We start from the raw sequence: 13,368 nt of genomic DNA on the forward strand, positions 1-13,368 counted from the left end.
TTTTTTTTTTTTTTTTTTTTTTTAACCGGGATCGAACTTGGGACCTTGTGCTTACAAGGCAGGTGGCAGAACCACTGAGCTAAATCCCAGGCCCTAGAGCACATTTTCAAGTGTCAGATGCCATGTAACGATCAGCATGAGAAGCTTTAGCATCCTGACTTGGTAACTTTTGCTTTGCCTTATGGACATTCGTTGTACAATCTTAAAGACAGACTATCTTAGTGGTTCTCAGCCACTAAGGTGGTGTTGCCCTTGTGGGAAGACTGGCAGTGCTGGGGGACAGTTGGATTGTCATGACTGGGGGAGGGGCATCATCACTGCCATATGTTGGTAGGGGTCACCGGTGCAGCTGAACATCTAAACAGTGTCCACAGCAGCCTCTCCTAACAAAAAACGGAGTCCAAAATGTCAGTATTGCCAAGCCAGAGAAACCTTACCTGGACATATGTTTCGAAGTGTTTTTCCATGTCAAGTCTCAAAACTTTCAAGATTACAATCCTCAAAACATACTTGCCTGGTCACTTGGTTATCGTCGTTATAAATGAAAAACTTACAACTTTGGTGATACATAATACATGACTTAAGGTGGAGCAGAAGGTACCCCCAACATCCCTTCTTACTGTTTTCTACATAGTAGGCCTACTTACGTGGTCGTGTTGTATACATCAGTCGGTAAATACACAATTTGTCCAGTCTTAAGTTAAAGGCCAGGGAGTTGGACCTTTCCCAGATCACCTTGGCAGAAAGGTGGGCAGTGGGTTTGAGTTGGTTTCACTCAGTAAGTAGAACTTCCTCTGCACTCCAGTAAGCTGTCCAGAAGGCATCAGACTGTAAACATAGCAACTTGGGAAGAGTTTTCTTCCCCAGCAGACTTGCCTCCTTGGTTATTTACTTGAATAAAATAGTTTCTTCTTTTTTTTAACCTGATTTTTACACCAATAGATAAATGAGGGAAGAAGCTCCAAATCCCATAGTGTCTGAGGGAAGAAACCCTCTGAGTGAAACTTGTTCTGGCATTCTGTATGCCCACATATTTGAGAGCTGCGGGGGAACTGGACCTCCCTAATCTTTCAGTGCTGCCCAGCGATCACCACCCTGTCATGGAGTCAGGGCTTTGTACTGAGCTCCTACTTGGTAGCTTGTCACACACTGATGCACCTGAATATCACTGTGCAGTAATTAGTTGCACAGATTAAATAGTTGGGGAGAGAAAGATTTTCAGCTCAGGCGTGCCTCGGACTACATCTTGTTCAGATCTCTGGCACAAGCCTTCCTTTGCTGTACTTTCATCCGATATGTATGAAGGAACCTTCCTGCTTGCCAGGCCTCATGAAAACGCCAGCATAAGGAGCTTAACCTCCACCTCCTGGCAAGCTGCTTTTTCTCTACTGCTTCCCTGGTCCTACTGATCTGAAACACCCATGGATGCTTCCCACTACCACTTTTGATTCTGGCTAATAGTACATTGGTCTGTTTTCTGTTGCTGGGACAAAATGATCGAGGCAGGTACGTCATTGATAAGCAGGGTTTGTTTAGCTCATAGTTTTGGAGGCGGAAAGTCCAAGATCTGGTTGCCTTGTCAGTTCAGGGTCCCTTGTCTGGATCACGGAATGGCAGAGAAACAGAAAGGAACCAGCTACAATGCAGGAGGATCCAGGTGCCTTCCTTTATAATGATCTGTTCCCAGGTGAGACATACCAGTCTCTTCCCAAGGCAGAACCTCCAGTGACTTAACCACCTTCTCCTAGGCTGCACCTCTTAAAGGTTCCACCATCTCTTAACACTGCCACACTGGGGACCACACCAGCACACGGACCCTCGGAGGATAAACCATTGCACGCCTTAGCAGCTAGCAAGAGGAACTTGGTACTTGCACTGACGTTCAAGAGTAAAGAAAACTTCCACCTCTCTCTTGCTGTAGCTCTCTTGTCGGCTCCTCCTGCATTCATATTTATTATTGTTGCTTTTGAACCTCCTGCAGAATATGGTCTCCATGCTGTCTGTCACATATTTCGTACAGTTCCTTCTCTCCCTCACTGGTTCCCTCAGTCATCCTCACTTTGCTTTGAGTCACCTTCTTCAGACCGCGCCCCTCCCCAGGCCTTCGTTCCTTACCTCCTGCCACCTCCCCTGGCTGTGGCTCCTTGTTCCCTGTTGTCACTGCCCATACTCGCTCCCCTGCACATCAAACCTTGTATGAAACAAGGGACTCCGATGCTGTTTCCTGTCCCATCGCTACCTCATAGCCTGCCCCTAAATAAACTATTTCCACCCTTTTATTTCTTTCTTATCTAAAATGTGAGACTTGCTGGATCGGAGTGAAGCTTGGTTAGATAATGTGTTTTCCTCCATCAGGCGGTTCCGCATCTGCCACTTACCTTCCCTTGGAAGCATCTGCTTGCTTGGTTACAACGCCCAAGGGACCATTTGTTCCTTTTTCTCCTTCCATAAAAATGGGGAGGTGAATTTGGGGTGGCACAGAGTCGACAAAGAACATTGCAGTGAATTATTCTGGGATCTCAAGATGTGAAAGAGGAGGGCGGAAGTGCCTGGAGATAGAGCCAGTGTTCTGTGGGTGGCTCCACCGCTTTGTGGAGGTTGAAGACCAAGCGGGACATGAAATAGCATCTCTGCTCCCCTCCCTCCCTGTTCTTCCATGCCCAGCAAGACAGCTGTCAGCAGGGCAGGTGCTGACGGTCATCCTAGGCTTTTTGGATGCCAGAGGAAAGAGTCACCCCTCTCTTGGGGCAGACGGCGCTGACCTCAGACTGCTTGAGCTACAGAAGCAAGACTGCCTTAGGGGAAGCCATAGCACCGGTTCTGAAATTTCTCAGGAAACACTGCAAAATTCTGGCATTCTTGTGGCTCCAGAATGGGGCCTGCGGCCCTGACTGTGGATGGCCTTGCAGCTTCCCATGCTTTTGTTCCTCCCTTCCTTCATTATTGCCACTGTCTCAGGAGTTGGCACTACGGCAAAATCAGAAACTTGCTTCTGTCCAGAAACTGGCCATCCCCTGAGAATTAAATTCCTAGGAGTTAAGTAGGTAATTCCATATTTGCTAAGTCACTGATACATCAGGAGAGAGATGCAGCTTCCGGAATGCTGGGTAGCAGGAGAACCACATATTCAGAACGAGTAACACAGAACAAGGCCAGTCCCTGGCAAGGATGTGCTCTTTCCGGGTCCCAGTCAGCTGTGCTGTGAGGAAATGGACGACAAGGCAGCTGTTTACGGTGGCGGAGTTGCTGCTTGGATCGGGAGAGCTGTGAGATCTGTGACCTGCAGGGCAATGGGCGAGAGCCTGGGACTGAGAGAAGCTGTCTGTCCCGTTACCTGTGAACCTCTGGGCTCTCAGTCTGGGCTGCAGGCCAGGTCCCCTGATAACACCTGTCAGGCCAGTGTGACCTTGCTTTCTCTGCTCTGTCTGTACCCCCAGCCAGTTTAACTGAGCTCTGCATTTGCTGAGAACCTACTCGATGCTTAGTACTGCAATACAAATTAGAGGGCAGAAGTAGTAACTCTGGGTGCTTACGGTGGTGGAGCTTGGAGCTCCGGAGGGAAACTGCAGCCTGTGAGCAAAATCCTATCCTCCGCCTGCTTTTGTTTTGTTTTCTTAGCTTTTCCACCTAGCCTATTCTTACGTAGCCCCCCAGCTAAGAGTAGTATTTGCATTTTTAAAGGATTGCTAGGAAAAACAGAAACAAAATAAGCTGGGCATGGTGGCCCACGCTTGTGATCTCAGCATTCTTGGAGACTGAGGCAGGAGGATCACAAGTTCAAGCCCAGCCTGGGCAACTTAGCAAGACTGTCTCAAAATTAAAAAAAAAAATTTTTTTTTAAGGGCTAGGGATGTAGCTCAGTGCGAAAGCTCTGGTTTCAATTCCAGTGTCTCAAAATAAATACTGTACATAAATCCATAAAAATAGAATTTTCAACCTTGTATATGGCTGCAAAGCCGAAAGTATTTCCTATCTGACCCTTTTCAGAAAGTTTCCCATCCCTGGGCATAGTGAATGAGAAAAAGAGATCAGGTGGAGATAAAGGGTGGTGATTAGCCTATTACCTGTAAGACACAAAGAGAGACTTCCACATCTCTCTCTCTCTCTCTCTCTCTCTCACACACACACACACACACACACACACCCAAGTGAGAGAGAGAGCAAAGCGGAAGAACCCTTTATAATGAGCCTAGTGAGAGAAAAGTTGGTAAAGAAGTAAGTGAACAAACACCTAAATTTCAGATGGTGACAAATACCATGATGGAGCAGAGTTGAGGGCTACGCTGAGACCAGTAGGGACTGTGGTTAGGATGGCTGATCGCTGGGAAGGGGAGGCAGCTTGGGCCTTGTGGCTGGGCCACGTGAGGAAAGGCCGTATGAGAGAGCTGAGACGACTATTGAGTTTTTTCCTTTTTTTTTAGGTACTTTTTTTTTTTCATTAAGTTTACTGGTACTTTTTAGTATACAGTGCAGTTACAGTCATCATTGAGATTTTGTACCTTTACATGATATATGTTGGTTCTTATTTTTTCCCCATCCCCCCTGGCCTCCCTTCACCCCCTCTACCCTTTCCTATTTACAAAGACTTGTTTTCATTTTTTTCTTTTCTGATATTTTTTTCTTTTCACTTCTAACCTTTCACCTACCTCTCCCACTTCCCCTACACCTTTAGACCTTTTCTTCCTATTACACAATATCAGTTATACATTTTGATCCATATTTACACTTTAAGTTTTTCATACCAGAGAAACTATTCAGTATTTACATATGTGTGTCCTGTTAAGAGTATGGCCTCAGTGTGCTTCCACTTAGCTATAAACAGCTCTAGTTTCTTGTTCTTTTTGGCTGAGTAGTACTCCATTTTATTTTTAAAAAACAACAACAACAACAAAAACCCCACATCTTCTTTATCCAGTCTCCAGTTGATGGGCAATTGGGCTGTTACCAAGTTTTAGTTGTTACAGACCATGCCACTGTAAACATGGTGCACACATTTTGCTGTGGTATGACTTTGAATTGTTTTGGGAAGATACCCAGCAGAGGGATAGCTGTGTCAAATGGAACCTCTAATCCTAGTTCTCTGAGGTATCTCCATATTGATTTCCACAGTGGTTGCACCAGTCTGCACTCCCACCAACAATGGAGCAGGGTTCCTTTTCCCCAACAGCCCCACCAGCATTTGTCATTGGTTGATTTCTTGATAGCAGCCATTCTTTCTGGGGTGAGATGGACTCTCAGTGTTGTTTTCATCTGCATCTCTCAAATGTTTTAGGTACATTTTTTAAGTTGGTTTCTTAGTGCTTTGTTCTAGTGATTGCAGTATGCATCTTTAACTTGCCACAGTCTACTTCAGGTGACTTTGGATTACAGCTCTGTTCTGTTTTCTTCCCCCTTCTTTGAGCTGTCAGATGCATTGCTATGGGTTATAATGTGAGGACAATATTACAGATGCCTGTTATTATGATAAACAACCTTGTATTTTTAAAGAAAGAAAAGAGAAGCCTTCCCTTTGTGATTTCCAGCTCCCATGTGGAAGATGGGTTTCTTACTATTTCCCTTCGTTGTAGTGATCATTGTTCATGTAGCTTCTCAATATTCTTTCTGTATCTGTCTTTATCTTCTTTTTCATTGGTTTTAAGTTCACATTAAGTGTAGAATGCAGTTATTTTGTTTTTCAGAAGACACAGTTTCTGGTAGGACTTTTTATTTTTAAACTGGAAGAAATTGATAACCTAAGACTAATTCTACCAGACATTTGAATAATTCTTTCTTTAATTAAGGACAAAAAATTAGAAATCAGGGCAGCTCATGAAATTTTAAGTAAAACTAATAAGCTTCTCTTTATTATCACAAATGCCTCTGCCAAGCTCCGATTTTGTCTGTCTACAAAATTCCTAGTATAACCCAGGAAATTATTTGCATTGATGTTACACGGTAACCTTGCCACGAAGAGGCAAAGCCATCACCAGAACGGCCACTTAGTTCCTGAGCACAGTGTTACAGACTTTTGCCTTCTGACCACAGAGCAGTGTTTGATGATAGACTACTTAGCAGGCAACAGGTAAGATGGCTCCTAGATAATTCAGTAAAACCAAAACTCATACTTCATAAAACTTGCTTGTTTTCTGAGATACAAATCACATTTTTATTCAAATGAATATATTTGAAGAGCAAATCAAAATCAAGTTAGGAACCACGATGGTGTGTATGAAAATAGATTTCAGAGAAAATCTATAAAAAGTATAAAGCTCAGTGATGAAGTACTTGCCAAGCATGTGTGAGTTCCAGGGTTTGACCACACAGTGCTGAAAAGGAAAAGCGTAATATTATTTTACAATTAGCATATTTACCTTTTATCAGGATATAAAAAGATTCTTAGTTTAACTGTATCATTTCTAGTACAGCATTAACAATAACTATCAAAACAACAGGAACTAAATTTGATTATGTATAAAGTAAAACCAATATATCTTCTATATTGTTCAAAATGATAAAGAGCGCGGGAAAAGACAAAATCTTTCTAAATGTCTTCGTGCTTTAATTATGAGAACTCCTGGATCCTTGTGATGCTTGAAACATTTTGGTTAATTTTTATCCTGACTTGGACATATATAGAAACATCCTCTACTCGGGGTTCACAGAGAGAAGAGTTCAGGTCCTTTAGCAACCACGGACACTGATTTGATTCAAATTGAAATTTGTGTTTCATCTTTAGAGTCTGCTTCCAAAAAAATCTGTTTCGTAAGTGCTGATGCTGGGTGAAAATTCGTTTCATTAATCTTCATTGAGAATATTCTCTGTATTGCAACACATTGGATTTTGTGATAATTTTTTAAAGATGGTAAAGGAGTCAATAAGAAAGGAATTGTAAATCAAAAAGCATGATCATGTAATAGTTTTTTTTCCTCTACCTTCTTACAATGTTGTATGATTCTCTCCATTATCTTTTTGGGTTCAAGTAAGTTTTGAGCTTTGCTAATCAAAGAAAGGTCAGGAAAACTTTCAGTGATCTTAACCTAAAATGCTTTCAAATAAAGTATAACCAGAGAAGGCACTTCACTCAATAAAAGAAATGGAGCTGTGTTCAGAGAGTAATGTACGATATTAACCTAGGTCGATACAACTTTTCTTATAATTAATATTAAAATACTACTGACAGTTGTGACGCGAAGCTATTATTTTGGTGTAGACCTCTTACTGTTGAAGATAATAGTAATAGTAGGTACTGGATATTCAGTGAATACCATGGCCAGGCACTGTTCTCAGGACTGTGCAAATATTATGTTGTCTAATCTTCTCCACATCCTTCTACGGCTAATCACTAGAGAATTGCCCCACGTCACAAAAGACAAAACTGTGGCGCAGCAAGGTTAAGTGACAGCTAGGACTTAAATCCAGGCACTAATTCCAGATCCCATATGGGAACACATCATGGTACTGCTTCAGATAGTAGGTTGGTGGCATCCCTCAGTGTATGTTGAGACTTTCAAAGGTCATCAGAGCTTCACAGAGAACGTGTAAGCCCCCAGAACGAGAGCAGGAGGGTCAGTATTCACGCACACAAAGGACAGAGATGGGGGCCGACCTCACTTCTAAGGAACCTGCGTAGACAGCTTGCTTGGGTGACATTTCCAGCTTAGATGGCAAGACATGAACTAGAGTTGTCCCACAGGGGTGGTGAGAGGTCGTCCAGCTGTAATTCCCTGCCTGGGGTCACGAATATATTGGCTCTAGGTGGAGATCACTGTGGCCATTGAAAGAGCAAAACTTAAGTGGCTTCATTAAAGAATTAACTAGAAGCTGAATACTGAACACCTGATCGAACCTACTTAAGCATAGCAGATTTGGTGAAGGACAATAGGTTGTCATGCAAAATCCATGCAGATCTGCAAGGTGAGATCGCTCACCAAGCCCAGCCAGTGCTGAGATGGGGGAACCCGGGTTCTAAACCCAGGGGAGGGAGAATAGCAAACACAGCCCCTTGTCAGGTCTTACATGCTCCCCACTTATTTTTTTTTTTAACAAGTATAATCCACATTTTTTTTAACTTAAGTATAATCCACAATTTTTGGGGTTGGATCTATCCTGAGTGCCTATGAATCAGCCTTTTTTCTTTTTTTTTAAAGAGGCACTTTTTATTGTAGACAGTTTATTTTAATTTATTTATTGGCACTGGGGATCGAACTCAGGTCCTTGTGCCCGTAAGGCAGGTGGTGGAATCACTGAGCTAAATCTCCAGCCCCCATTGTAGACATTTTAAACACAAAAGTAGAGATTAAAAATATATTGGAAGGGCCAGGGACACCCAACGTACTAGGGTAGGAGGGCTGTAAGAGCATTTCAGGCAGAGGGGCTGGGGAAGGAATAGTAGTGTACGTGAAGAACCCTTAAGTGATTTAGACTTTCTCAGATGTTCAGTAGGTCCCAGGAAGTGGTGAGAGACAAAGTGAAAGAAGTAGTCAGAAACGTTAACACAGACAGCATTGTACACCAGGCTGACATTTGCCTTTGTACCGAGGATAGCAAGGGGTTATTAAGTAGAATATATTTGCTTTTTAAAAATAGATTGTTCTCTTAGATGATTTGGAGTGAGGAGCAGGAGACCTAAAAAAGATAGTCCAGATTATACTTTTAGCTTAAATAATAATGATACTAGATAAAGGGAAGATGAATTTTAAAAAAATATATGTTTTGGAAATAAAACTGGCAAAGCGTAGTGATTGATCCCACGTAGAAAGCGAGGGTATAAGAAGAATTAGGATGATTCCCAGGTTTCTTCTTTAGCATCTAGGGGATTGATGGCCCCAATAACGACAGCAGGGATTATTATGTAAGAGGAGCAGATTTGGAGGCGCCCTTTTCTGGGATGTGTTGAATTTTAGAAGCCCGTGGACACCCAGGTGAAGAATGTGAGAAGATTCATGTAGAACAGCATGTGTTGCATTCCCTCGTCTCAACATGGAGTCCGTTCCAAGCTAAAACTCCTGGCCATCCCCAGTCCAAATGGTTCTGTACTGTCTCGCGAGACTGAACCCTGTGCTGCCAGACTTCGTGTGGATGGAATCTGCTTTGGAGCTCCAGACTCTAAGATACATTTTTCCTACCAGCGAAGAAGTCCAGATTCTTGAGATGGTCTGACCTAGGAGATATGGAAAGAGCTTTTGGGAGTGACTTCTGGACTAAGAGTGATCTCTGGCTAAATCTACACCCTTGTCCTCCACTGGAAGAGGGAAGGAAGGGATGTTAAAACACAACTCACCACCCCAAAGGACAAGTGGAGTGTTATCTGATGAGCTGACTAGAGCTGTCAGTCCCAAAAGGATAGAAAGTGGAATGGTGGTTGCCGGGAGGTGGGGGAGAGGACATGGCAGGTTGTGTGTAATGAATACGGAACTTTAGTTTGAGGTGAAGAAGAGGTTCTGGAGATGGATAGTAGTGATGGTTGTACAACAGTGTCAGTGCACTTCCTGTCCCTAGTTAAAATGGTAAATTTTATCATGCTTTACTTCATTCTAAAAAATGAAAACACACCATTTGTCAGTAGGACCCAACATTTTATTGGCAGCCTTCTTCGGTCCCAGTCAACCTGTTTTTTTGTTTTTTTTTTTTCTCTCATCTAATTCATTTAGAAGTCACTAGTATGATAAAAAGTGACTCCAGTATAGATAATAATAATAACACCATTGTTTTATATAACTAATAAGCATTTGTTGAGTGCTTAAGTGTAAAGTACTGTTAACTGGTTTATTCATAATTCCATACAATTTTCTCAACAGCCCCATGAGGTTGAGCTACTTATAATCCCATTTAAGAGAAGAGGAAATGAAAGCACTTTGCAGAAGTCACATAGCTAGTAGTTGAAGGAAACAGCATTTGAACTAAGACCTTCTTATTCCAGATCTCAGCAAGTTATTAACATTTCTAACCTGTGTGCTGGACCTCACTGCTGGGCTAGGGATGGTCTGCCTATACTCACTCTACTAATGTAGTCCTTGGGGAAGCTGGAGTCCTCAGCCAGTGACCTCACCGTCCTTACCCATTTCTCCCAGTGTGCCATAAAATTATACTAACTACTTGGTAAGTACAATCATTTGAAAGAGGTTGGCAAGACAGTACAACCATGATACCTCTTCTATAACTGTTATTTCTATGGGTGTCCAATTATTCCAGCTCCCCCGCCCTTTTTTTTTTTTTTTTTTTTTTTTTTTTTTGTACCAGGGATCAAACTCGGGACCTTGTGCTTGCAAGGCAGGCGGTGGAGCCACTGAGCTAAATCCCCGGCCCCCCTCTTCTATAACTGTTAGAGACCCTTGATAAGTATATGGTCAGGAAGATCCTAACCTTAGTGAACCTGGTGAGTAGAGATTCTAACTTCTAGTTCCTTTCTGTAAATAAGAAGCTAGAAGTTAGAGTCCCTGCAGTGTTTCCTCTGATGCTCCCAAACATGAAGCTGTTCCTTTGTATTGTGATTCTTTTGAAGTCTCCTAGTTGTGAAAAGGTGGATTAAGGATTCCTCATCTCCAGGGAAACCACAGTACCTGCCTGAGAACAGCAAATTTTGCATACAGGTGATACTAGTGAAGACAGTTGCCAAAAGGAACCTATCAGTGTGGTTGAGGCCTGGAAACTGCAGTTACACTCACTTTTTAAATGCCAACCATCCAGAACTTTCTGATCCAAACCATTGGCTCCACTCAACATTGTTGTGAGGAAAGCTACAAACGTAGTTCTTTGCAGTTTCCCAGCTGTTCTTTCGGGGGAGACACAGCCTCTGTAGAGTGAGTTTGCCTTATCCCCAAGTAGGGGCAGGATTGAACTCCATGAACATTTCAGCATACTCTTTCAGGTGTCAAAATGAGCACTAAAGATACAGGGCTGACTGGGACAGTCGCTTTCTAGAAGTCCTCACAGTCTTAATATGCTCAGAACACTGTCCCCCTCCTTTTCTTTTTGAAGCTGTGTCTTTGACTAAGCTAGTATTCCTCGTTTGTCACTTTGATACGTGCTTGGAAACTTGTATGTACTGTTAACTGACTCCTGTATCAGACAAGTTTAAAATTTTGCAGTTTGCAAAGGGTAAGCTCTTGTTTGACTGAGACCTCAGAAGTGAACTGTGGCCTCAACAAAAGCGTCTCCAAATAGCACAGCCTTTTTTTTTTCTGTCGGGAGAATAGAATGAGCCAAAGCCTTCAATCCCAGTGTTCCACCACAGCCAGTCAATGAGAAGGTAGAACCCAGTGCAGGGATGGGGCTGAACATTGTATTTACAGAAGATGAAAACATACATGCTCAGTTGGCCTTAACCAAGGGCACTCAGTACTTCAAAAGCCCCATTCTGGTGGGAGGTGAACAGCTCCAGATTGCAGCCGTGGTGGACTCCAGAGAGGGTCAACAGAAGGAGACCGTACACCCTTCTGTTCAAAGGCAGTTTACTTCAGCACCGTTCACTGTTTCCATCATTCTAGAGGTCGTGGGGCCTACAGAAAACCAATTCAGTCAGAAAGAACTGCTTCTTGATTTTAGCTTTTCAACTAGCAGAAAGTCCTTTGAAACAACCCAGATTGAATTCTGATGTCCTGAGAGAGAGCGTGGCTTTTTTAGCCCCACATGACCACGCATGCTAGTACTAATAGTGAAGAAGTGGAAGTAAGGACCTCGGCTCCTGTGTCTGTTCTCTTTTTGTCCTGTAAAGTGCGTTCGGCCAGTCTCACATCAGGTAATAACAGAGTTCAATCAAGCGGTGTTTCTTAGACAAAGTGACCTAAAAGGCCGAAACCCACACTGCTCTAGTGTCCTTCTCTCCATGACGCCTGGATATTTCCAGCTTTGACGTGTAAGAAGGATGCAGGGCTCGGCCACTGATGTGGCAGATGCGTTTTATTCATTTACACAAATACACGTGCGCCTACACATATACACGTTCCACACGTAGGCATGAACCCTAGTGGTAATGCTGTGCTAGTTTTACGTTCCTGGATCTAAGACTTTGAGAAAAATGAAAGAAAAGAATGTTTCTTTTGTCATTTTATTGTCCGAACAGGTAATACATTCGCTCAGTTGTCTAAAACACACAATATGAAAAGTCCCTCTTGCACCGTGCCCAGTCCACTCCGTTCCACTTCTTGCCTGGCTATTCTCCTGTGCAGTTGCATGTGACACACCCCGTTGCGCCTGGAGCAAGTGCATATGCACACAGGACTCCTCAGCTCCCTGTTGCCTTGTCCCCGAGGTGATGTGGAGTCCAGAACCACAGCTGTGCTGCTGTTCCTCACTGACAAGCTTCTGTCATTCCCTAGTTGTCTTTTAATGTCAGTAATAAGACCTTGCCATATTTCAAAATACTTTCCCATTTATCATCTCATTTAATTTGATCTTCCTAAAACCATGTGCATCGGGAGGACAGGGCTTGTCCTTGTTTTTAAGGTTAAAAAATAAAAGTGAAGGTAAAGGTTGGCATGGAGTCCCACATCGGAGCCTAAGGGTTCCTTGGTGCCTGATGCCGTTTTATGTTTGTCTTCCAAAACTGAGAGAAACTTCCTTCCATGGCTTTGTCACTGTCACCCCATATTTACTGTATAGCCCTTTGTGGTTTTTAAGAACTTAATTTTGAGGTAATTCTAAATTGTATGAAGGTATAATAAATAGTTCAGGGATCTGTGTACCCTTTGGTGATTTGCCCTGCATGGGAATACCTGCAATAGCTGTAGTCAGTTATGAACGGGCAGGGTGCTCACATTGACGGAATCGAGGTGGAACAACTCCACCCCTAGGAGGTTCCTCCTGATGCCATTTTATCACCCCGACCTCCTCCCACCTCCACAAATGCAAGACTAGAGCCACCTCTGCCCCCCCACTGCATATCACGCATGTGTGCAAACACACGCACGTGCATTGAAATGGTGCTGCCTTAGTCTTGGCAGTGATAACAATGACTCCTAATCTCCGGCTAACCGTGTAGAGGTTTATTTCTTGTGACACCAGTTAGGTGGGGATGGGAGGGTGGGGAGGCGGCCTCTGCATCCTCTGCTATACCCTGTGCTTGCAGCTGGCGTGTCAGGCATTGCAGGGTCAGGTCTGGAAGTGAAATGCAACCCTCTCCCACACAGGCCAGTGGCCACTATTCAGTCACATGGCTCCACCTCTCTCCAGAAAGGCTGGTACGTTTATTTGGCTAGCCTAGGAGGAAAAGGAAGAGAGATTGCTGAGCACATACTCAAGAACAGTCCTGTGCTGGGCGTGGTGGGTGGCACTCCCAGCACTTGGGAGGCTGAGGCAGGAGGATCGCCACAAACTCAAGGCCAGCATAGACAACTTAGCAAGACCTTGTCTCAAAAAAACCAAAAAAAAAAAAAAAAAAAAAAAAAAAAA

General features: G+C 43.4%; 1 protein-coding gene across 3 annotated transcripts in view; it reads left to right on the forward strand.

Moving 5' to 3' along the window:
- Positions 1-13,368, forward strand: part of Babam2 (BRISC and BRCA1 A complex member 2) — a 471,740-nt gene that overhangs the window by 406,249 nt on the left and 52,123 nt on the right. The gene's annotated exons all lie outside the window — the stretch shown is intronic.

Source organism: Fukomys damarensis, unplaced genomic scaffold (assembly GCF_012274545.1).
Source record: "Fukomys damarensis isolate Sample0158 unplaced genomic scaffold, DMR_v1.0_HiC HiC_scaffold_2, whole genome shotgun sequence".
Taxonomy (NCBI): domain Eukaryota; kingdom Metazoa; phylum Chordata; class Mammalia; order Rodentia; family Bathyergidae; genus Fukomys; species Fukomys damarensis.